The sequence below is a fragment of the Pan troglodytes genome, chromosome X, assembly GCF_028858775.2.
Source record: "Pan troglodytes isolate AG18354 chromosome X, NHGRI_mPanTro3-v2.0_pri, whole genome shotgun sequence".
Lineage (NCBI taxonomy): Eukaryota > Metazoa > Chordata > Mammalia > Primates > Hominidae > Pan > Pan troglodytes.
This window is the reverse complement of record NC_072421.2, coordinates 153,717,066-153,741,786: the sequence shown is the minus strand read 5'-3', so window position 1 is coordinate 153,741,786 and position 24,721 is coordinate 153,717,066. Positions and strand designations below refer to the sequence as shown.

At 49.2% G+C, this 24,721-nt stretch overlaps 1 long non-coding RNA gene across 1 annotated transcript in view; it reads left to right on the top strand.

Annotated features, from left to right (window-relative positions):
- LOC129138593 (uncharacterized) overlaps nucleotides 1–12,216 on the top strand; it is a 35,603-nt gene extending 23,387 nt beyond the window's left edge. The window contains exons 3-4 of the long non-coding RNA XR_008541905.1: nucleotides 11,618–11,843; nucleotides 12,137–12,216. This is a non-coding gene — a long non-coding RNA (uncharacterized LOC129138593). The remainder of the gene's footprint in view (nucleotides 1–11,617; nucleotides 11,844–12,136) is intronic.
- The last annotated feature ends 12,505 nt before the right edge of the window (nucleotides 12,217–24,721 follow it).

Below are 24,721 nucleotides of genomic sequence, written 5' to 3'. Positions count from 1 at the left end.
AGATTTATTCTGAGCCAAAAGAGAGTGGCCAATGTCCTGTGACGCAGCCTCAGGAGATGCCGAGAACATGTGCCTCAGGTGGTCGGGGGCAGCTCAGTTTTCTACCTTTTAGGGAGACATGAGGCATCAATCAAACACATGTAAGATGTACGTTGGTTTCATCTCGAAGGGTGGGACAACTCTAAGTAGGGGACTTCCAGGTCATTTAAGATTTAAAGATTTTCTGATTGGCAATTGGTTATTATCAATAGAAGGGAGTGTCTGGGTTATGATAGGGGATTGTAGAGACCAAGGTTTTATCATGCAAATGAAGCCTCCAGGTATAGACTGTAAATGTTTCTTCCCAGACTTAAGAGATCTGTGTTGATATTAATGCTAGTCAGCTTTTCCTGAATTCCAAATGGGAGAGGGAATAACGAGGCTCGTCAACCCCATTCCCATCATGGGCTGAGCTATTTTTTCAGGTTAACTCTGGAATGCCCTCGGCCAAGGGGAGGGGTCTGTTTAGATTGTTGGGGGGCTTAGAATTTATTTTTGGTTTACATGTTATGCAGAATTTTCTACAGATGATGATGCCCTCTGTGAGTAATGATAATCTCACTCTTTTCTTTCCAAACATGATGTGTTTTTTGCTTGTCTGAGTAAGCCGACTAGGATTCCTGGCACCATCGTGAATGGCTCTGGTGAGCACAGGCAGCCCTCTGCTGCTTCCGATCTTAGGTGGGAAACTGCCATATTTCACCACTAATAAAATTTTAAAAGACAATTCTGGCAAAGATCAGAAATGGCAAAGACAGTGGAGGGTGACAGAGGGGTTTGCCTGCAACAGTTCATGTTTTTTATTTTGTTAAAAGAGAGTTACAATTATTACAGAATATTATCGGGTAGAAAACAAATGGTATTTGTCTTATATTATTCTTTCTACTTTGCTTTTTGTTTTTAAAAATATACCAGAGAAATGAAAATAAAGTCAGCCTCTATAAAATTATGAAGAAGAAAGGCAGTATCATAATGATTATGCAGGAACCAAGGACTGGCCTGGAAGATGGGCCCCAAGCTCACAGGGACACCAGCAGGCACTGCTTCTAGACATGGAGCCTCAGTTCCAGAATGTCCCGTGACATGACCAGGAGTAGGGAACCAGCCCTCCCGACCTCCATGTCTTATTTGCCAGGCAGGGGTAACTGCAGGCTGGCCCTGACCAGGATGACCACTGGCTCCCACTGTGCATGCATTTCATGCGTGGCCTGCACTGGACATCGGCTCACCCACGTGCTGGGGTGTCCAGGGTCCAGGGGAAGCTCCAGGACACATTTGAGGATCAGGAGAGCAACCTGCATAGTGCAGGACTCTTGTCAGGGAGACCACGACCCGGGAGCCTTTCCTAGAAGACACAGAGTCCCCACAAATACCTGTGACAAGGGTCTCATCACAGCACTGTCTGAGAGTGCTTGGAGAGAGGGAACCTGCCTGCAGCTGTTCCCAGAGCAGTGGGGCGGGGGACACTCCCCTACTGAAGAAGGCATTTCCTTTTGGCGCCTCCAGTTCCTCCTGCCAGGACGTCAGCACCCAGGCTCTGATGTGGGCTGCTGGGGGCCACTGGCAGCAGCACTGCAGTGTGGACTCGGGGCCACGGCACTGCAATGCTGCCCTGGATTGAATGGGGCGGGGGCTATAGATGTATAATACAAGTTGGATTTTACAGACTTGGTATGTGGCATAGAGTCTCAAATGTCCAAAGATGTGTCGCATTGATTTCAGGGTGAGTGGATAGTTGTTCTGATATACTGAGTTCAGTAAAATACATCGGCAGCAGGAATTTTACCGGTTACTGTTTCGTTTTTGTAAATATGGCTACCACAAAATGTAAGGGCACGCAGGTTCACGCCCTCACCCAGCACTGGCCTCCCCTTCCCAGACAATCAGCCGCATCTTCGCCCGCCAGCATGGCCCCTTGTTCTCAGGGCTCCTGCCCTCATGCTCCTGTGTCCTCCAGTCCCCCTGCCCTCTAGGAAGCCTCGTGGCCGATGGGGCTTTGCTCAACCTGGTCTCGCGCTCACCTCCACCTTTGGCTCTAAGGCTTGTCATCCCTAAATGAGTGCCACCGTCACGGAAGCTTCAGGTCCACAGAGCTGGATGCCCCGGCCAGGCCTGCCAGCCTCATTCCTCGTCCAGAGCACAGTAGCTCCTGCAGGTTCCCCTCCTATTTGACCAAAATAACCCTCCCGATCCCCTAAATTTAAAACTTCAGTGTGGACCCTGCCTGGCGTTCCGGGACCCCAGCCCCTCTGCTTCGCTCTCCACAGCGTTTATCACTCCACCCGTACCAGGCTCCTTACCCGTTTCTCCTATTTCTCTCTCCCTTTAGGAGGGCAAGACTATTGCTCACTGCTATTTCCCCACAGCTAGAACGGTGCTTAGAGGTACGCAGGTGTGCACACCCAGGTGCACACACACAGGAATGCACACAGATACACATATACTCACAAATACACACACATCTTGTATGTGTGAAAATAAGTAAATCAAACATCTTCATATTGTTTCAGTACTTTAATATTTTAGCTCTTTAAAAGATTCCACGTTTACATGGTAGTGTTTCCTATTCAGCATTTTTCCCTTGATCACTCTGTCCTATTCGAAAATATTCTAAAACAATTTCTGAAGCCAAACCATCGAACTCTTCAAGACTAGGTCTCTAAGCAAATATGCCAAACAGACCCGATTCAAAGTCAGGCAAACCACAAGGCTGTCAGCCCAGCATGTTCCGTTGAAAGGCGAGTCTGAAGCAACGTCCCAGACCCCTGAGGTGGGCTCCGTCCCAGCAGCTCCCCTGGGTCTGTGCAGGGCCCCCCACGCCTCCGAGTCGGAGCCAGCTCTCAACTGGCCAAAAAGAAGATGTGATGACTGTGAGAGCCTCTCCAGGTCCTTCGGGTCGGACCTGTCACCTAATTGGGTGAATTACGGCTGAATAGGTGAGGACTGTTTAACTGCCTTCAGGCATCTTTCAGATTGTGTGGTTAGCTAAGCCAGCTGCTGCAAGAAATGGAAACAAACTCATTCCAGGGTTGCCTCTGGAAGACACAGATGCCCACGGCCCTCCAGTCCCCCTGAATCCTCATCTTAAAATAAAATAGGTTGGCCCTTTTTCATTACTAAACTTATTCAAATACAGGTGTCCAGCTTGCACGGAATTACCCTCCATTTTCCATTTTTATGCACTAAATGCATACGCATATTTCTAGACTATTAGTTTCTTCATTTTTTTCTTTACAAAAGAGGACTCTTTCTGCTTTTATTAATTTTGACTATTTTCTCTAATATACTGTAAGATTTAATGCATGTTATTTTCTAATTGCTGTATTTAATCCTGGATTAAAGTAACCTCAAAAAATAATCATCAAGAAGAGATGGAAAGAAGAGGGGAATGAGAAAAAAAATGAACTTTACCTTTCAACAAATTTATAAAAAGATGTGTTTTTTATTCTTTACAAAAACTAAATTATTGTTCATAGGCTGAAGGCTGTTGAATTATGAGAAAGCGTCATTTGAAGAGATGGATGCCTCTGACCCCGCCAGGCTCTGCAGACCTGGAGGCGGCTCCAGATCTGGGGTGTGCGGCAGCATTGTGTGTCCAACAGGTGATTAACTCTGCTGGTGATATGTGTTTTTAGATATGTGTGTCTTTTCTATGAGAGTAAATCATAAAGCCCACAGGATGTGCGAGCAGCCATTCTCGCTGGCCAGGCGGTGTTAGCGCTTGCAACGCACATAGATTATATCCAGGAGGATGCAGTCAATACTTTCTGGGTCCTTTTTAGGTTTTGGGGGCTTTGCAACACGCTTTACACTGCCCCTCATAAACCCGTCCTAACTGTGCGTTCCAGAAAATGTGCAGTTTCTTAAGTTTAGGAAATTTTTTTACCGCTTTTATTTTGAATGCTTGGATTCTTAACTTCTGGTCCCAGTGCAGGTTCATAAACAGACATGGGGACAGAGGTCTGCCTGGCCAGAGCTTAGTTCTGAGGGACACGCTTCGGCCATCCGGAGAGAGGGCCTGCTCCCCAGGCTGAGGAGACAACGGCCACACCGGGGAGCACCATTCCCAGTCAGGGCCTAAAGGGTGGAGCCTGGGAAGAGGGGGCTTGCTCCTCCGCCTGCTCCTGGCAGCACACCCCAGGTCCCCCCGTTACCTAGGGAATGGTGCTGAGCAGGGCAGGTCCCAGGGCGCCATGGAGAGAAGGATGTCAGCCGCAAAGCCCTTGGGCGACCAGGCCCAGAGCCGCCCACTTGGGACAAGCCGCCAGGAGCAAGGGCACAGCTTTCTTCTGGGTCTCGCAGGCCCCTGGCTCTGCACAAATGGTGGGAGGGACCGATCCTACCCTGGAACCGTAGAACCTCGTCCAGCTCTGAGTCAGGAGCCATGGGGGCCATGGCCTCCCGGGCCTGCTGACCTGAGTAAGGGTCCCAGCACCGCTTCCAAGGCCGGGACAAACACCTGCTCCCAGTGGGTCCCGCGTTGTTCCCGCTTGTTATCTAAGAGATGCGGCCAGCCCTTCGGAAGCCCTCCGACCCCGCCCAACCCCCACACTTCTCCGGCCGCTGCTCCTCTTCCCCCATTCAAGCCAGTCTGGCCTCCGGCTCTGTTCAGAGCAAGCCCAGCCTCCTTGTCATGGACTGGAAGGACCCCTGGCTCCAGGCTCCCGTCCTGCTCACACCCAGGAGTGTGGGCCATGCAGTCCCGGAACCTAACTGTGGGTGAATGCTGGCCCTGGCTCCAGGCTCCCGTCCTGCTCACACCCAGGAGTGTGGGCTGTGCACTCCCGGAACCTAACTGGGGCTGGAGCTCGTCCTTGTCTCCTCTGACATCAGCTGGACGCACCATTTCTCTCCAAACCACAAACTCCCCTGAGCTGCCCTTTCTCTGGGAATGCATAGCTGTCGGGAACCCCACGGGCTATCACCTGCCAGGTTGAGGTCTGGCAGGAGTCTTCCTACCTCATGACAAAGCTTCAACCCTCTCCAGCCAGGAGACACTTAACTCTGCTCATTGCCCCTTTGAAGCTTGTGATGTGAACAGACCCACATCCAGTACCATCTCTGCATCAAAAAGCTTTGGTTACGAGTGAGGGAAATCAGCCAAAATGCACTTATGCAAAAAAGGGACAAAATGAACTCTCATTAACTGGACAGTTCAAAAAGGGGAGGCTTCAGGCATGGCTCGATCCAGAGGTCAAACTCCTGCTGGTTGCTCTTGGTCTCCATCTTACTCTCAGTTGGTGTTCAGGGCCATGCATGTTGCCTCCACATTTTGGCAAACATGTACTCTGGGCCCTGGGGGCTGAAGTCATCCACAGCTCTAGTGACTGCACACCTCAGCGACCTCTGCTTCCTCTGAGGTGAGCCTGGCAGGAGCACGTCCACAGGCAGTCACCAGGAATGAAGCCACTCAGGACTGTCACAGAGCCACATCAAGTGTCCAAGCCAAAAAGTCAAAGTGTAAAAAGGAAGAGGGAGCCCCCTCCACCCCTGCCTGAGGTGTTTAAACATGGCGAGCATGGATAACTAAATGCCATTCAATCAAACCTTACTTTCTATTCCTTCTCTGTCATCGAGGGGCGCAGCTCTGAGGGTAGAACATTTAGCATCTCATTAACAATGGCCTTGTGCTGCTGAAAATCCGAGTGGGCAGCCAAAGTTTGCAGAGAAGCTTCGTGTGTGCTCCAGCCCATCGAGTGCTTGTTTACGGAGCAGGTGACAGGATTGAGGCTTCACCCGCTGCCTCCACATGTACAGCCATCGTGCAGGGCTCCTGCCGCGTTCAAAGGCATTACGTTATCTCTCAAGGGAAAGTCATAGTTTTAAAATATAAAATTCTCTTTTATGCAGCAAAATTGCTGTCATACATATTTCAATGGAAAATTAAGTGTTGTAATAAAATATAACAAGGATGATAAAGGCATGTAGTATTTTATGCCATCGAATGCCATTATACCATCCCATACAATAAATTGGTACTGCTCTAAGTAATCTTCAAAACAATTTAGTGCTAAGTAAATAACTACACTTAGCTGTAAGTGGCAATACGGTATGAATTATAATTGTCAAATGACATCAATTGATCAGTCATAAGTCAATGACAGCATATAATTTTTCAGCAATACTTTTTCAACTAGGGAGTAGTCTCTATAAAAAGGACTTGTAATTAATTTCTAAGGAGAGTAAATATTCTTTGGAAAGACTGAGATGTGAGAAAATTACACCCTAACATAACTTAAGGAACAAAAGTTTTGCAGGATGCGTGACAACTATTTTATAGTTTAAGAGGATGGCTTAGCTCATTGCAAAAGAAGAAGAGGGAACAAAGAGTTGGGGGAAGAACCAGCCCCTCTGTCCCCTGTCCCCTCTCCTTCTGTCCCCTGTCCTTCTATCTTGTCTGTGTGTCTGTATATCTGTCTCTCTGTGTCTCCGTCCCTCTGTCCACTTTGTCCTTTATTTTCTCCAAACACCTCCTGTCTTCACAGAGCCATCTACACTCTGTGGCCCATATCTGTCCCTCGAAGCTCCACAGAGGGCCCCATCCCATCCCTGCTGCTGGAGGTCTATTTGGGCCTCCAAATAGTCAAAGGCTGCTCATGTCTCCAAGTGGGCTCAGGTTGTGTTTTCAGGGGCACCTGTTTCTTAAGCTGTATCTAAATATGCTGGTTTCCCAAGGATACATCTCTCGGCTCCACTGAAGCCACAATTCTCCTTGGGAGAAATTATGTATCAGTAACTTCAGCTTCCTTGCACATAGCAATGAAACATACATTAGCATTCCCTTTATTGTAAATAATTTTCTCAGCTAAGGAAACACACTTTATGCTTATTGGAAATTGTCAACTTCATGGCTCACAGACCCCCAGATTTTAATGTGACATGCATCAAAACAGACACACACTATCATCATCATCATCCTTATATTTAAAAAGATCATTTATGTTTAAATGTGGTTCTTCCCTCCAATTCCAGATCTTAGTTAACCACGCCCCCAGTTTTGGAGTCACCCAGGCGAGAATCCCAGTGACCACCTTTCCATTCTCCTTGTCTCCTGGTCATGAGAGCCCTGGATGCTGCCTGCTTTGCCCTCTCCTGCTCCTGCCAGTGGTGGGTACCCCCTTGTGACTGCAGCAGTGCCCATCTGTGACGCTGCAAGGTGTCTGGGGCAGTGCTGTCCACACTGAGGGTCTCCCTCCATCAGTCCTACACCTTGGCAGCAGTCATTTTGTTCAAATACAAGAGCGACCATCACAGTCCTCGGCGACCTCTCTCATCTCAAGTCAATACCAAACTCCCTAAAATGTCAAAATCTGACCCTCCCTACTGCCCCAGGCCCCTGAGTGTCAGGCACTGCCCCCGACCAGTCTGTAAATGACTAGCCCCTCATTAACCCATGGAGGAAGCACAAGTTCCCGGCAAATCCCCATCACACCCTTGCGTCCAAAAGAGACACGGCAGAGAATTGCCACCCGATGTTCAGTATCTATCATTGGCTACCCTTGAGTCCAGAAGAGACACGGTGGAGAATCACCACTGGATGTTCAGTATGTCATTGGCTGCCAAAATATAATGGAGCTTAGAACTCAGGCTGCAGGCTCTGTATTTCATTCTTTTTTTTTTAAATTTTATTATGATTATACTTTAAGTTTTAGGGTACATGTGCACAACGTGCAGGTTTGTTACATATGTATACATGTGCCATGCTGGTATGCTGCACCCATTAACTCGTCATTTAGCATTAGGTATATCTCCTAATGCTATCCCTCCCCGCTCCCCCAACCCCACAACAGGCCCCGGTGTGTGATGTTCCCCTTCCTGTGTCCATGTGTTCTCGTCGTTCATTCTTTGTTCCAGATTCATATTCATAACACAGTTTATTGAAGCTTATTCATTATTCTTCTCTATGTTATGATTCCAATAATAGTGACTACCTGCAAATTTCTGTTAAATTATAGGCTTGTTAAGATGTAATTCACAGACCACGATCGTCATCACTTTCAACTATACACTTCAACATTTTTAGTGTATTCATAGAGATGTCCAACCATCACTGCTATATAATTTTACAACATTTAAATCATCCTAAAATGAACCTTGGACTCAATAGCAGTCATTCCCCTTCCTCCCTCTCCCCCAAGCCCTGGCGACCACAAATCTACTTTCTGCCTCTGTGGATTTGCTGATTATAGACATTTCATGCAAATGGAATCTTAACATTTCATGTAAATAGAATCTTTGGTTTATTTCATTTAAAGTGATGTTTTGATGGTGCAACTATTTTACAACATTTTTTCATTTCTTTTTATTGCTGATAATAATCTGTTGTATGAATATACCACATTTTGGTTCTCCATTTATCAGTTGTTGAACATTTGATGTGTTTCCTTTTTTTGGTATTATGATCAATACCAAATGTTGCTATGAACATTTGTGTACCAGCTTTTGTGTGTGAATATTACCACAGTTCTCCTGAGTATACATTCAGGAATGAAATAGCTGAATTATATGGTAACTCTGTTGCAGTTTTGAGGATCTGCCAAACTGTTTTCCAAAGTGGCTGCATTTTCCATTTCCATTAGCAATGATTGAAGCTTCTGATATTTTCACCTCTCTCTCTCTCTCTCTCTCTCGTGTCAATGTAGTTGTTGTGAAGTGATGTTTTATTGTGGTTTAATTTGCATTTTCCTAATTAATAATTTTGAGCATTTTCAAAGGCTTATGGGTCATCTGTATATCTTTTTAGGAGAACTATCTAGTTTTTGTTCATTTAATTTGCTTGTATTTCTTTTTATCACTGGTTATTAGCATTCTTTATATATTTTTATACCAATGCTTTATCAGATTTGTGATTTGCAAATATTTTCTCCCATTCTGTGTGTTGTCTTTACACATACTTGAGGGTGTCTTTTGAAACTGCAAAATAATCTTTAAATTTATTTTGAATATTTACATAATTGTGATAAAGTCCAAATTATCTGATGTGTCTTTTGTTGCTTGTGCTTTTGGTGTCAGTTCTAATAAATCATCGCCAAATCCAAGGTCACATAGAATGTACTCCTATGTTTTCTGCTAAAAGTTTTATAGTTTTAACCTTACTTTTAGACCTATGATTCATTTTGAATTAAAATTGTATATGGTGTGAAGTAGAAATCAAATTACATTCTTTTGCAGGTGGATATCCAGTTGTCCTAGTACCATTTGTTGTAAAGACCATTCTTTCCTCCTTGAATTACATTGGCACACTTGTCAAAAATCAATTGGCCATAAATATAAGGGCTTATTTCTAGACTTTCAGTTCAATTTCATTGATGTATGTATCTATCTTTATGCCTCTGTCATACTGTTTTTACTACTGTAGCTTGGCCGTGCCACTTTGAAATCATGAAGCACGAATCCAACAACTTTGTTTAAAATTTTCTTTAAGATTGTTTTTGGTGTTTGTAGCTCCTTATATTTCCATATGAATTTTAGGATTAACTAGTCAATTTCTAGAAGTAAAGCAGCTGAATTGAAATTTTTGAAAGGGATTTTGTTGAATCTGCAGATCAATCTGACCTTAACAGTGTTAAGTTTTCCAATCCATAAGCATAAAATATCATTCTATGTATCTAATTTTTTAAACAGTGTTTTGTAGTTTACAGTAACAAGTCATAACTTTTTTGTTATATTTCTTCCTATTTGATTCATCGATGCTATTGTAAATGAAATTGTTTTAATTTGATTTTTGAATTTTTTATTGCCATCATATAGGTCTACAATTGATTTTTGTATATTGTTCATGTACCCAGCAACATTTCTGAAGTCATTTATTCATTAAAATTGTGTGTGTGTTTCTAGAGATTTCCATATACAAGTTCATGTCATCCATAATAGAGTTTGACTTCTTTTTTTTTTTTAATTATACTTTAAGTTTTAGGGTACATGTGCACAATGTGCAGGTTTGTTACATATGTATACATGTGCCATGTTGGTGTGCTGCACCCATTAACTCGTCGTTTAGCATTAGGTATATCTCCTAATGCTATAAAGACACATGCACACGTATGTTTATTGTGGCACTATTCACAATAGCAAAGACTTGGAACCAACCCAAACATCCAACAATGATAGACTGGATTAAGAAAATGCGGCACATATACACCATGGAATACTATGCGGCCATAAAAAATGATGAGTTCATGTCCTTTGCAGGGACATGGATGCAGCTGGAAACCATCATTCTCAGCAAACTATCGCAGGAGTTTGACTTCTTTCTTCCAATCCGGATGACTTGCATTTCATTGCCTTGCCTGATTGCCTCACAGGAACATCGATGACAATGTTCAATAGAAGTTGAGAGTGTGAACGTCCTTGTACTGTTCCTGATCTTAAGAGGAAAGCATTTGGTCTTTCAAATTTAAGTGTGCTGTGGGCTTTTCTTAGAAGGATTTTATCAGATTGAGGAAGTTTCCTTCTATGTTTAGCTCATTCATCTTTTATCCTTAAAAAGATGTTGGATTTTGTCAAATGAATTTTTTTGCATCTTTTGAGATCATTATGGTTTTTAAAATTCTTTTAATACAGTGTATTTCTTTCATTTGTTTCCTTATGTTAAATCAACTGTGCATTCCTGAAGTTAATCCCAGTCATTCATGGTGTATAATTCCTTCTTATATACTGCTGGATTCAATTTGCTAATATTTTTGCCAATATTTGTATCTCTGTTCATAAGGGATATCGATTATTATCTTGTGAGTTCTCTGTGCAGTTTTGGTACCAGGGTAATCCTGGGACTATGGAATGAATGAGTTGAGAATATTCTCTCTTCTTCTGTTTTGGTTTTGGCCTTTTGACATGTTTTGAGTGACTGGTATTAATTCTTCTTTAAATATTTAGTAGAATTCATGCATGAAGCTATCTGGGGCTGGCCTTTTCTTTGTGGAAAGTTTATTGATTACTAATCCAATCTCTTTGCTGTTATTGCTCTATTTAGATTTTCTATTTCTTTTGGAGATTTTCCAGAAATTTGTCAACTTCTTTTAGTTTATCTAATTTTTAGCATACAATTATTTATTATATTTGCTTATAATCCTTCTCATTTCCTAAGGTCAGTAGTAATGCCCTTTATTTCATTGCTGATTTTAGTAATTTTAATCTTTATTATTCCTCGGTCAGCCTATCTAAAGGTTTGTTAAATTTGCTGAGGTTTTCAAAAACTAACTTTTGGTTTCAAGAATTGTTGCTACTGTTGTTTAATTCTCTATTTAATTTACCCCCCATTGTATCTTTATTTCCTTCCTTGTGTCTGCTGCACATGAGTTGTGTTTATTCTTCTCATTTCTTAAGATTGAAGATTACGTTATTGACTTGAAATATTTCTTTTTAAATACAGGCATTTTTACCTTTAAATTTTCTCCTAAGTACTATTTCCCATAAATTTTAGTATCTTGTGTTTGCCTTTTAATTAGTATTCAGTTATTTTATAATTTTATTAAATTGTGTTCTTGAATTCTTTGGTTATTTGCATTGTTTCACCTGTTTTTGAATTTCCCAAGTTCCTTCCTGGTATTGATTCCTCCTATCATTCCGTTTTGTTCAGGGAGCATAACTTTCGCATCTCAGTCCTTCTCCATTTCCTGAGGCTTCTTCAGGCTCTGGTATGTGGTCCACCCTGGAGAATGTCTCGCTCTCCTCTCGAGAGGAACGTGGCTGCGGCTGTGCGTGGACCGTTTGGCAGAGGCTCATATGCTGGATCCACTGGTTGGTTCACGGGGTTCATTCCTGTCTGTTGATCTTCTACCTAGTGGCTCCATCACTCATTCAAGGTGGAACCAGTGAAGTCACCAACGTTCACTGTCAGATTGTCTATTTCTCCCTTTAATTCTGTCGTTTTTTACGTTGTGTATTTTGGGGCTCTGGTGTTAGGTGATGTGTGTCCATATATTTCTCCCTTTAATTCTGTCCGTTTTTACTTTGCATACTTTGGGCTCTGGTGTTGGGTGATATGTGTCCATATTTGTTATGTCTTGGGAGAGATTGACTTTTTGTTTTTATAAAATGTCCTTTTGGTGTCTCAAACAACGACTTTTGGCTTAAAGTCTATTTTGTCTGCATTCAGCCACCCGATGTCCCTTTTGATTATTGTTTACACGGTTCGTCTTTTTCCACCTTTCCCCGTTGGACTCTGACGCGTCTCTGCTGTGGGAAGCCCATCGCCGCCCCGGCGTCTCTCTCTGCTGTGGGAAGCCCATCGCGGCCCCCGCGTCTCTCTCTGCTGTGGGAAGCCCGTCGCGGCCCCGGCGTCTCTCTCTGCTGTGGGAAGCCCGTCGCCGCCCTGGCGTCTCTGCTGTGGGAAGCCCGTCGCGGCCCCGGCGTCTCTCTCTGCTGTGGGAAGCCCGTCGCGGCCCCGGCGTCTCTCTCTGCTGTGGGAAGCCCGTCGGGGCCCCGGCGTCTCTCTCTGCTGTGGGAAGCCCGTCGCGGCCCCGGCGTCTCTCTCTGCTGTGGGAAGCCCGTCGCGGCCCCGGCGTCTCTCTCTGCTGTGGGAAGCCCGTCGCGGCCCCGGCGTCTCTCTCTGCTGTGGGAAGCCCGTCGCGGCCCCGGCGTCTCTCTCTGCTGTGGGAAGCCCGTCGCGGCCCCGGCGTCTCTCTCTGCTGTGGGAAGCCCGTCGCCGCCCCGGCGTCTCTCTCTGCTGTGGGAAGCCCGTCGCCGCCCCGGCGTCTCTCTCTGCTGTGGGAAGCCCGTCGCCGCCCCGGCGTCTCTCTCTGCTGTGGGAAGCCCGTCGCCGCCCCGGCGTCTCTCTCTGCTGTGGGAAGCCCGTCGCCGCCCCGGCGTCTCTCTCTGCTGTGGGAAGCCCGTCGCCGCCCTGGCGTCTCTGCTGTGGGAAGCCCGTCGCCGCCCCGGCGTCTCTCTCTGCTGTGGGAAGCCCGTCGCGGCCCCGGCGTCTCTCTCTGCTGTGGGAAGCCCGTCGCGGCCCCGGCGTCTCTCTCTGCTGTGGGAAGCCCGTCGCGGCCCCGGCGTCTCTCTCTGCTGTGGGAAGCCCGTCGCGGCCCCGGCGTCTCTCTCTGCTGTGGGAAGCCCGTCGCGGCCCCGGCGTCTCTCTCTGCTGTGGGAAGCCCGTCGCGGCCCCGGCGTCTCTCTCTGCTGTGGGAAGCCCGTCGCGGCCCCGGCGTCTCTCTCTGCTGTGGGAAGCCCGTCGCGGCCCCGGCGTCTCTCTCTGCTGTGGGAAGCCCGTCGCGGCCCCGGCGTCTCTCTCTGCTGTGGGAAGCCCGTCGCGGCCCCGGCGTCTCTCTCTGCTGTGGGAAGCCCGTCGCGGCCCCGGCGTCTCTCTCTGCTGTGGGAAGCCCGTCGCCGCCCCGGCGTCTCTCTCTGCTGTGGGAAGCCCGTCGCCGCCCCGGCGTCTCTCTCTGCTGTGGGAAGCCCGTCGCCGCCCCGGCGTCTCTCTCTGCTGTGGGAAGCCCGTCGCCGCCCCGGCGTCTCTCTCTGCTGTGGGAAGCCCGTCGCCGCCCCGGCGTCTCTCTCTGCTGTGGGAAGCCCGTCGCCGCCCTGGCGTCTCTGCTGTGGGAAGCCCGTCGCCGCCCCGGCGTCTCTCTCTGCTGTGGGAAGCCCGTCGCCGCCCCGGCGTCTCTCTCTGCTGTGGGAAGCCCGTCGGGGCCCCGGCGTCTCTCTCTGCTGTGGGAAGCCCGTCGCCGCCCCGGCGTCTCTGCTGTGGGAAGCCCGTCGGGGCCCCGGCGTCTCTCTCTGCTGTGGGAAGCCCGTCGCCGCCCTGGCGTCTCTCTCTGCTGTGGGAAGCCCATCTCTGGGCTGCGCTGCTTCCTGTTCTGCCGCCCTTTGCTTTCTGGCCGCGATTCCACTGAATGTGATCACTGAAAAGGTGGGATTTGCGTCCACTGTTTTACCAGTTGTTTTCTCTATGGCTTGTATCTGTTTTGTTTCTTTACTCTTCTTTTACTGCCTACTTTTATGTTAAATAGATATTTCATTTATACAATTTTAATTATTTTGATGTTCCTTTTACTCCTTTTTAATTTACTTGCTCAGTGGTTGTTCTGGAGAATGTAATTAAAATCTTATCTTAAAGCAAACTACTGCAAATTAATACCAAATTAATCTCCATAGTATGCAATAATGCGGTTATTAAACAAAATTGGTTAACAACTTTGGACCAGCCTTTGAATAGTGTCCTGGTCTAGGCCCAGCAGAACCGACCAAGCCAGAATGGAGTCCCCCGTGCTAAGGCCCACATCACCAAACTGACGGTGGAAATGGGCAGTTTTCAAAAAATCTCAGGCCATTGAAATCAACCTGAGTCCACCTAACACAGAAGCCCTCTATTTTTTAACCCTTGAAGGAAAGTAGCCTGGAAACGACCCACCTGCCTTCTGTGTTTCATTCCTGCTCTCCAGAGGCTCTTCTATCTGCAGAGCCTCAGTTCACGGGACACCCCCGCTCAGCTCGCGGGACACCCCCGCTCAGCTCACGGGACACCCCCGCTCAGTTCACGGGACACCCCCGCTCAGTTCATGGGACACCATCGCTCAGTTCACGGGACACCCCCACTGAGTTCACGGGACACCCCCGCTCAGTTAATGGGACACCCCCACTCAGTTCACGGGACACCATCGCTCAGTTCACGGGACACCCCCACTCAGTTCACAGGACACCCCACCCAGTTCACAGGACAACCCCGCTGAGTTCGCAGGACACCCCCACTCAGTTCACGAAACACCATTGCTCAGTTAACAGGACACCATCGCTCAGTTCGTGGGACACCCCCGCTCAGTTCATGGGACACCATCGCTCAGTTCACTGCACCCATCCTGCTTCCAAGGCCAGGTGTTCCCAAGTCTAGAATCACAAATAGAAGCCAATTCAGTCTTTAAACTAGATTTGTTGTAATTTTGCCTCTGACACCATAACAGCCTGGGGACTTGTCCACAAGGCTGGACTGAGGGCCCCTGTGTGGTCTGTGTGGAGGTGACGCTGGGTGTGGAGAGTTCAGATGACTGTCTACCTGATTTTGCATATTCAAGGGGTGCAAAAAAGGTTGCAGCTATTTTTGACACCAAGCCAGTTCTGTGTTAGCGACCCCTTGACATGGAGTGTGTGTCAGGAAAGAAGATCCCAAGGGAAGCCCAGCTCCTGTTAGGGATGAACTCAGGTTTCCACAGCTGGGCTTGGGGGGCCACAGGTGACCCCGCACCCCCCAGTGCTGCATCCTGCAGGAAGGTCCAGGCTCACTGCATCCCCACGCCCCTTCACTGATGGCTAAGGAGGCTCAGAGTGAAGCCTCAGCCAGATGTCTATGGAGGCCCCTCCCCAACTTCTGGCGGCTCTGAGGGGCCCCTGCTTCTAGGAGGAACAAGGTCGCCAGATGAGGGAGACCTTGGCGAGTGTGTCTGATGAGCACATTCATTTGGCCAGGCTGCCTTCTCCTTTCCAGATGTTCATTTCAGATTCCCCGGAATTGCACATTTATCAGCCCTTGCCTTGTGAAGGACGTCTGTAATTGTTACAGCGTGATATGAAAATGCATTCTGGGATGTGCAAGCTGAGAACAAACGTGGGCAGCTCTGAACCGGCGTGCCCACCCCAGTTCCCTGTGTGCCCACTCCAGTTCCCCGTGTACTCACCCCAGTTTCTTACGGGCCCACTCCAGTTCCCTGTGTGCCCGCCCCAGTTCTGCTAGCAGAGGCTCTCTGTCTTAAAGTCCCACAGAATAGCATCAAATTACTGGATATAGAAACCGCTTCAAAGCAATGGTTCCCACAAAATCAGATCTTCTTGTATTAAGCAATGTTTTATATAAGATGTGTGTGCCTTTTAGAAACAGTTTTTCTTCCTTGATGAATGTTGTTCTTTAAAATTAATGATGAGTAAGGAAATTTGCATAAAATCACTCTCTCCATCAGGAGGCAAGCTGAGTGTTTCGATGATATTTATGGGAAAGGAAAGCCAAGGAACCAGGTGGAATTTGATCAGAGGCGGCACTGGGGTTGGGAGGGCATTGCCGACCAAAATGCCCCATGTCAGGGTGTGAAAGGAGCCAGAGCCATAAATTTGGGAAAGGTGATGAATATCTTAAATTTGTGTGAGCACCTTGGGTTTCTCAGATGTCAGTATCGGGGAGGGAGGAGACCTCTTTTAGGGGAGCTTTAAGGAAGTCTGATTAAACAGTGTCCTGAGAAGCTCCGTGGGAGGGCAAAACCGATTATGCTATGATAGATTGCCTTCATCCAAAGCAATAAAACCTACACAAGTGTCAGCAAAGTGTGTCTAATTTGGCAAATGAAATTGTGACTATAGAAGGTATGTTTCTAAATGTGAAGTATGTCAATTCAAGCACTGCTGTATTCACTGTGTTCTCTTCTCTGATGTGGAGCTGCATTTAGTTCATGGGTAACAGCCACACCTGCTCCATCCTTAGGTAACAGCCACTACCTGCTCCATCCTTAGGTAACAGCCGCACCTGCTCCATCCTTAGGTAACAGCCACTACCTGCTCCATCCTTAGGTAACAGCCGCACCTGCTCCATCCTTAGGTAACAGCCGCACCTGCTCCATCCTTAGGTGACAGCCGCACCTGCTCCATCCTTAGGTGACAGCCGCACCTGCTCCATCCTTAGGTGACAGCCGCACCTGCTCCATCCTTAGGTGACAGCGGCACCTGCTCCATCCTTAGGTGACAGCCACACCTGCTCCATCCTTAGGTGACAGCCACTACCTGCTCCATCCTTAGGTGACAGCCACTACCTGCTCCATCCTTAGGTGACAGCCGCACCTGCTCCATCCTTAGGTGACAGCCGCACCTGCTCCGTCCTTAGGTGACAGCCGCACCTGCTCCGTCCTTAGGTGACAGCCGCACCTGCTCCGTCCTTAGGTGACAGCCGCACCTGCTCCGTCCTTAGGTGACAGCCGCACCTGCTCCGTCCTTAGGTGACAGCCGCACCTGCTCCGTCCTTAGGTGACAGCCGCACCTGCTCCGTCCTTAGGTGACAGCCGCACCTGCACCGTCCTTAGGTGACAGCCGCACCTGCTCCGTCCTTAGGTGACAGCCGCACCTGCTCCGTCCTTAGGTGACAGCCGCACCTGCTCCGTCCTTAGGTGACAGCCGCACCTGCTCCGTCCTTAGGTGACAGCCGCACCTGCTCCATCCTGGGTTTCTTTGTCCATGGCTCCTCATTTGGTTTTCTGTTATTTTTCTCCTTTTCTATTTCTGTTGCTCTGTTGCCTACCAGGATGTTTGAACTTCCATCAGGGCTGCATTTTGGGGCCTTCCTTGCCTTCCTATCAAGTGGCTCCATGTTCCAAACACCACATCGGAGATTTCAGTTCTCTCACAAAAAAATTAGCATTTACTTTTTATGGGGCACACAGTGATGGCTTCTTGGCTACTTTCTTAATATAAATGTGTGTATTTCTAACTCTATGATCAAAAGCCCATCAATCATCTCTCAGGCCAGAACTGGAATTGGAAACACCACTGAGTCTGCGGCAGCGAACCCAGGTTTCCACAGCGGCTGAGCAGCCACAACTGGCCCTCACCAGAGGGAGTTTGTATTAGTCCATTTTCATGCCGCTGAGAAAGACACACCCGAGACTGGGCAATTTACAAAAGAAAGAGGCTTATTGGACTTACAGTTCCACTTGACTGGGGAGGCTTCACAATCCTGGCAGAAGGTGAAAGACACGTCTCACATGGTGGCAGGCAAGAGAAGAGAGCTTGTGCAGGAAAACTCCTCCTTAGAAAGCCAGGAGATCTCATGAGACCATCATGAGAACAGTACAGGAAAGACCTGCCCGCATGATTCAATCACCTCCCACCAGGTCCCTCCCACAACACATGGGAATTGTGGGAGCTACAGTTCAAGATAAGACTTGGGTGGTGAAACAGACAAACCATATCAGGGTTTAAATGGGACCCGGGTTTCTGCAGCAGCAGGGGTGGCAACAGCAGCTAGGGCCTGGAATGACCCAGGAATGCAGCATGGTGGGGGCCAGGGGACCTCAGGGGTGGGGTTCCTGATGTGGCCATTCTCTTAATCCCCAAATCACTCCTGGAGCTCAGCCGAGAACCCACCCTCTCATATTGTGGGTTCTCAGCCCCTTGTGTGACTCTCTGCCTAGGTACCTGGAGGGGTCACTGCCCCGGTTGCCCCACCGGACAGGATGCTGTCTCCACCAAGGTAACCCATTGTTCCAGGTGGGTTTCTTTGTCCTTTCCCTTCATCCCCATTCTCTGTGTCCCTTGCTGTCACCGCTCTGGCCCTGTAGAAGGTTCTGATGTGATTTAGGGGTGTCTCTACCTGGGAGGGCGGACACGTGCATGTGTGCACATCTGTTATTCTCGTTTATGTTAATCACACTCTTAGGTGCCATTTCGTTTACCTTTATTTTTAAATTTTGTAGGTGTTGCTTTTTTCATCCTTCATTTCTTAGTGTCGAGTGGATGCTTCTTTGGTGACCCCAAAACTCTCTCTGTGCACACCCTGGTGACGGATGCAGGTGGGCCTCAGGACCCCGTCTCCACCCACAGGGTGTGGATGACCACCCCAATGCACAGTCTCTTATGAGAACAAGTAATTGGAGTGACAAAAATTGTATCAGACGGTTTTAAACAAGCAAGAAAGGCTTTATTCAAGACCATGCGGTAAGGGAGAGCACCCAGCTCCTCTGCAGCACATGGCAGGAGGGCTGAGGAGCCTGAGGGGCCACCGAGCAGGTGGGAGAGCCCTGGAGGCCTCAGCAGGGGGCCAGCCCCCTAACCCTCGTCAGAGGCCCCCTAACCCTCCACAGGGCTTGGGGGGCTGGGCCATTTCTTTCTCGATGCCTCATTTTCCAAGGCAGCTCCCAGGCCTGAAGAAGCACATTTCCTGGGCTGTGGAACTGGCCAGTGGCTGGAAGAAGATTTACACCTGGAAGAGGCAGAGAGAGTTTACAATTTTATGTTTTCCAAAGGCAGTCCTCTGGAGAGGGGAGGTTGACACCCGAGTCAGGAAGAAATCTGTCTGGAGTGAGCGAAGCCTGGGGGAGGGAAGGCCGCCTCGGCCGGGGTGTGGCCGGCAGCCAAGCTGTTGGCGCAGAGGTGTCCTGACCATGGTGCTCCAGGATCGCTGCTCTGGGCCCACCGGCAGGGTCCAGGGTTCCTGTGTCACCAGCCAGGGTCCCGACAGCTGGCTGAAGCCCTCACTTTCCTCCACATGCCTGGCTTGGCTGGGAGGCCCCTGTTTGAGCCCCTCATCCATGCTGTCCTCACTGAGCAGCGGACTCTCAGTGGCTGTGCCTAGGAGTGTGTACTGCCCAGTGACCCTCGTGATGCTCCACGCATGCACACGCGCATCTGCAGGGCAGCTGGGCCCTCCACAGGCATGTGATCGGCAGGAGCCAACACCTCCGCTCTGCCCAGGTGCACCCAGGGCAATGCTCTTCATCCTGACGGCAGTGCGCCCAGCCTGCTGCTGACACGACATAAGGAAGCTTCAGTGCAGAGGCTGAAGGACCCGTACCAGGGCTCCAGCAGCTCACAGTGGGTGGACAGGTCACTGCTGCAGCACCTGAGATTGGGCAGGTAAACCTGGGGCATGCTTGGTAGTAAGACTCCGCTGGACAGGCGTGGGGCGGACACCACCTGCCTGTGTCCCCCAGCATGGGCGGAGAGCGGCCGTCACATGGTCAGCCAGGTCTGGGCCACAGGGAGCTGAGTCCTCCTCTCCATCAATTCCCGCTGAGCTCTCCCTCCTGTGGGCTCTGCACCTCTCTCCTCCTCACATTAGGTCACGTGTGTGTGTGTGTCTAACTGTACGTGGGGTGCATGGACACAGATGACCCTTCAGCCAGGGCCACTATCTGGGGTGCAAACCGCTGGCTGCCGTCCAAGTGGGGAACGGCCTCTTGGGTCCATCCTCCCCGGGAAGAAAACTCAACAGTGGCGTCTCAAGTTTTGCTACATCTGAGCAGCCTCAGCCCTGCAGGCTGGATTCACTTTCTGCAGACTCAGCGGCCCCAGGTGTCTGTGGCCCCTCTGTCCTCTGTGGGTCTCAATTTTCTGTGTGGGATGTTCCTCGTTCGCACTCTCTCTGCTTCAGTTGGCTGGTGGAATGAACCCCATTGACTTTTATTCTCTAAAAGGTTGGATTCATCTTTGCTGAGTCAACAACTGAGGAGAACAAAACTCCAGAGAGAAACCGGAATTAGAGCTGGGAGTTTAGCCGGGCACGGTGGCTCACACCTTTAATCTCAGCACTTTGGGAGGCTGAGGCAAAAATTAGCTGGGTGTGGTGACACCCACCTGCAGTCCTAGCTACTCTGCAGGCTAAGGCAGGAGAATCGCTTGAACCCGGAAAGTGGAGGTTGCAGTGAGATTGCACCACTGCACTCCAGCCTGGGCAACAGAGTGAGACTCTGTCTCGAAACAAACAAACAAGAGCTGGGAGTGCATTGTCCCAGCGCCTCCAGGCTGTAATTAGGATGCCTGGCAGGGGTCAAGGTTGTCATTCTCCAAAGCTCCAGCCAGTGTGTCTGTCCTTCAAAAGCACTGGTCCCAGTGCCACAGTGACCATCTGAAGTGGTGACAGTGGCCAGGCTGTGGCCAACGGGACTCCCCACCCCCACCATAAACTTTTGCCTTTTCCTTCCCTTTTCAAGTGGGCCTTAAAGCACTTCTGGAAATTAAAGGTTGATTTAGGATATCGACTCTCAGCCCTGATTTCCATACCTGATCAAAGGCTTCCCTGTAGGGTGCCGTGAGCTTGGGCTGTCTGGGCACCTGCAGGCCCTGGGGGTCACATGTCACGGGGAGGAGGGAGGCCTCAGTCCCCGGGGTGAAGGGACACACCCACCCACCCTGGTCTCCGAAGTTCTTCCCTCTCCCCATCTCCAGGGTGGAGAGGCAGTGAGTCGGGGATACGGTGGCGGAAGGTGGAGGCAACCTCCCTCTGGGATTCGAATCCAGCCCTCCCACCTGGCAGTCATGGGACCTCCCTAAGCGGTTTAACTGCCAAGTCCCAGATCCCATCTGTGAAGCCAGGTGATAAAAGCTGTGGGTCACTGGGTCTCCTGGGTTCCCAGAGGTGCCCATGGCCTTCTCTAGAACAGCAGCTCCCCATGGGTGGCACCTGTGTTCCCAGGCACAGTCCCGCCTGGATGCCTCCAGCTCACCTGGAGCTGTGAATGAACCAGCACCTTTCCCGCCTCCTTCCAGCCCTCCGACCATGGCCTCTCGCAGGACCCCTGGGAATCACCCCCATCTGTCACTGTTTCCTCACCGGGACCCGCCACCGAGGCTACCAGGGAAAAGCCACAGGATTTGTTTGCATCTGGGGAGGCAGCTCCACCTTCCTGGCATGAATGGTCACTAATGATTGGACTTTGTCAGCCTGCAAGGCAGGAAGGAGATTTACTCTCCACAGACTGGTCAGTCCTTAGCTTTGTGCTTGCCACATAAATGGCATTTAATACATGCTCCCTGGACTCAGCACCACTCCTGAAGGCCTGTATTGTGGTCAGCAGTTATCATTTCCTCCACAAATGAGCTCATTCTTCTCCTCTCAGGATCAACCCTTTCGCCTTCACTGAGGCATCAGACACCAGCATTCGGAGGGACACCCACTCCATCCTCTTCTCTCAGCTGCCTGTGGAAATTCCCGTCTCAAACACGTGACTCCCCACAGAGTGGCACTCACTGATCACGGATCTTAACTTAAAAAGGTGAAAAATAAGTCAAGGCTTAAGGTAAAGTAACGGGAGGCGTGGATGTCTGAGCAATGCGGTGAACCGAGTCACGGGGCCGCGGAGATGTTCACAGCTGGGACTTTCCAGGCCTCCTGAAAGCAGAGCGCCCGAAGCCATCAGTGGCCACAGAGTGTGTTTCAGGTGTGATTTGGGGTCATTTATGCCAATTTTATTCTTCTTTTATTTCCATCTGGTTTTCTTTCTATAAATTGCATACGTCATGCATGCTACGTTTTATAGTCATCCGTGTGACATCCGTCTCGCAGAGTGAGTTAAGCAGGACGTTCCGCTACAGCTGTACTTTTTACTCAGCAAAATAAAAAAGAATAAAGATGAGCTTGAAACTCCTTTGGAATCACTATATTATCTGTTGCTTAGCAAAAGCAATCCATGAATAACACACATGTACACACATGATACACATTCATACACACAAACACGTCTGCACATATGTGTATACATACACATAGAGACATAGGCACACATGCTCTGAAGGTCTGCATGGTGGAAAATTCTAGACATGTTCATTTCTACTTCCTGCCAAGCGCTGAAAACTTGGTGTGCCTGAAAAATCACTTGGCTTCTGTAACCAGATTTACCAAATTAAAAAATTAAAACTGTCCAAGTGTAGAGGCACTAGAGTTTTGTGTCATCATTATTTTTTGAACCACCAAACTTTTATGATGTTGTTGCATTTTTAACAATGCTTGAGTCAAATATCTCACGTAAAAAGAAAACTTCCTAAAAAGAAAAAACAATCTAAAATCATGAAAGTTTTTGAAAGCATAACCTGCAGTCTCTCCCTCCCCAAAATTGTGTGAATTTGTATGTCATGCATTGATTTCTTACAGTAGTCAGAATGTCAGCCAAATACCACAAAACACGTGTGTTTAGAGAGACTCCCCCGAAGTTGGGAGTGGTGAGAAATGGCGGGAGCTTGTCCCGAACAGACTCCTGGTGCTGACAATACCAGTGAGGAAGGTTCATCTCGAAAAACAAAAGCACTGAAGAGAAGCTGCATGAAACGAGGGGAACTTCACTTTTATCCTTAGATAAATGATTTTTTTAAATTTTGTGGCCACATAGGTGTATGTATTTATGCAGTATGTGAGATGTTTGGATACAGGCATGCAGTGTGAAGTAAGCACATCACAGAAAACGGGGCGTCTGTCCCCTCAAGCACTTATCTACTGAGTTACAAACAACCCAACTACACTCCCTAAGTTATTTTAAAATGCACAGTCAAGTTCTTACTGACTGTAGCCCCCCTGTTGTGCTATCGAACACCAGGTCTTACTCATTTTTCTATTTTTGCACCCATTAACCATCCCACCTCTCCCGGCCCCGCTACCCCTTCCAGCCTCTGGCAACCGTCCTTCCCCACCCCATGTCCATGAATTCAATTGTTTCAATTTTTAAATCTGACAAATTAGTGAGAGAGAGAGAGCAATGTTTGCCTTTCTGTGCCTGGCTTAGAGAAATCATTTAAAAATTTCTGGTGTGCTTGATGGTGACAACTAACAGCCTGTGAGTTGGGGCTGCTCCAGTGAGGGGTGTGATGACGGGGAGGCTTCAGCCAGGTGGGCAACCAGGCCCTGACAATGGCCCAGCGGTGATGGGAGCCTGATGAATGTGCTGCAGGAGGTCAAGGCTGCACATCGATGTCCTCACGGCTGTGTGAATGGGTGTGAGACAGAGTCGTGCAAGTTCCAGCTGTGACTGATGAGAAAAATCACAGATATCACAATTTTCCCAGCCACAAAATGGGGGAGCAGCAGAGTGAGGGCCCAGTGCAGAGGAGAGACAGACACACCTGCACACGCACGGCGGGACGGGCAGCCGCATGCTCACCCCAGGACCTGGTGTGGAGGAGTAGACACACCTGCACACTCACGGTGGGACAGACAGCCACACACTCACCTCAGGACCTGGTGCGGAGGTGGAGACAGACACACCTGCACACACACCCCAAGACCCAGCACGGAGGAGTACAGACACACCTGCACCCTCACGGTGGGATGGACAGCCACACACCCCTGCGTCCTCACATCCTCCCCTGAAACACAAGGATTTTGCATCTATCATGTAAGTGTGCATGAGTGTGAATGAGTAGGTGTGACTTGTGCAGCAGCCTGTGTGTGCGTGTGTGTGCAATGATCATGGCTGTGTGTGCAAACTGGCATGAGAGTGTGGGTGTGTGTTGCTGTCCAGCTGAGAGGACTGTGGGGGGAGTGAGTGGATGTCAGCCTCGGCCATGGCTTTCCATACCCGACCTCTGAGCCAGCCCGGTCCCGCCTCCCACCTGCAGGCTGAGTGGGTCGCACCTGCAGTCTGCCCAGTGAGGCGCAGGTGTTTCTCACAAGTAGGGGCTGCTTTCCTCACAGCTTTGCTCACACCCATCCATCTCAGGGACTGCAGGCTGAGGTAAAATAGGTTTTTAAAGTAAGAAAATTGACTGAGAGCATGAGCCTGGCTGGCTGTGTTGATGGATTGTGGCCTTGAAGTGAGCCCTTGTACGTTTGTAGACTAAGAAACTCGATCCATGCCAGGCAAAATGAAAACCGTGTGAGAAAGGCTCTGTGACCCGGATTCCAAGGGCGTCGGCTGGGATCCGGGAATCTGGTTTGGCTGCCGTGGCCACTTGTGTCTGGTCCGCAGCGGCTCTGCTCAGGCCCAGATCCAGGCCTCTCCCGGAGAGCCATCCCTGCCCGCTCCTTCTTTCACCCACACCACGGCTTGGATCTCAGCTCTCAGCTCTGACCCTCCCCTCTGAGGTCCTGTGGACGTGTCCAGCTGTGGAAACCACCACTTTCAGGGTGAGGCCTCTGCCGTCCCAAATGCCCCTACTGGCCTTAAGATGTCCTTGAGATGGAGCCGTTCCCGGGGCTGCTGGCCATGACCTCAGGCACCGCAGGCCCCACCTGCCAGGTCCACAGCTGCCCTTTTGCTCAACGGCATTTATTTGAACACGGTTTTCA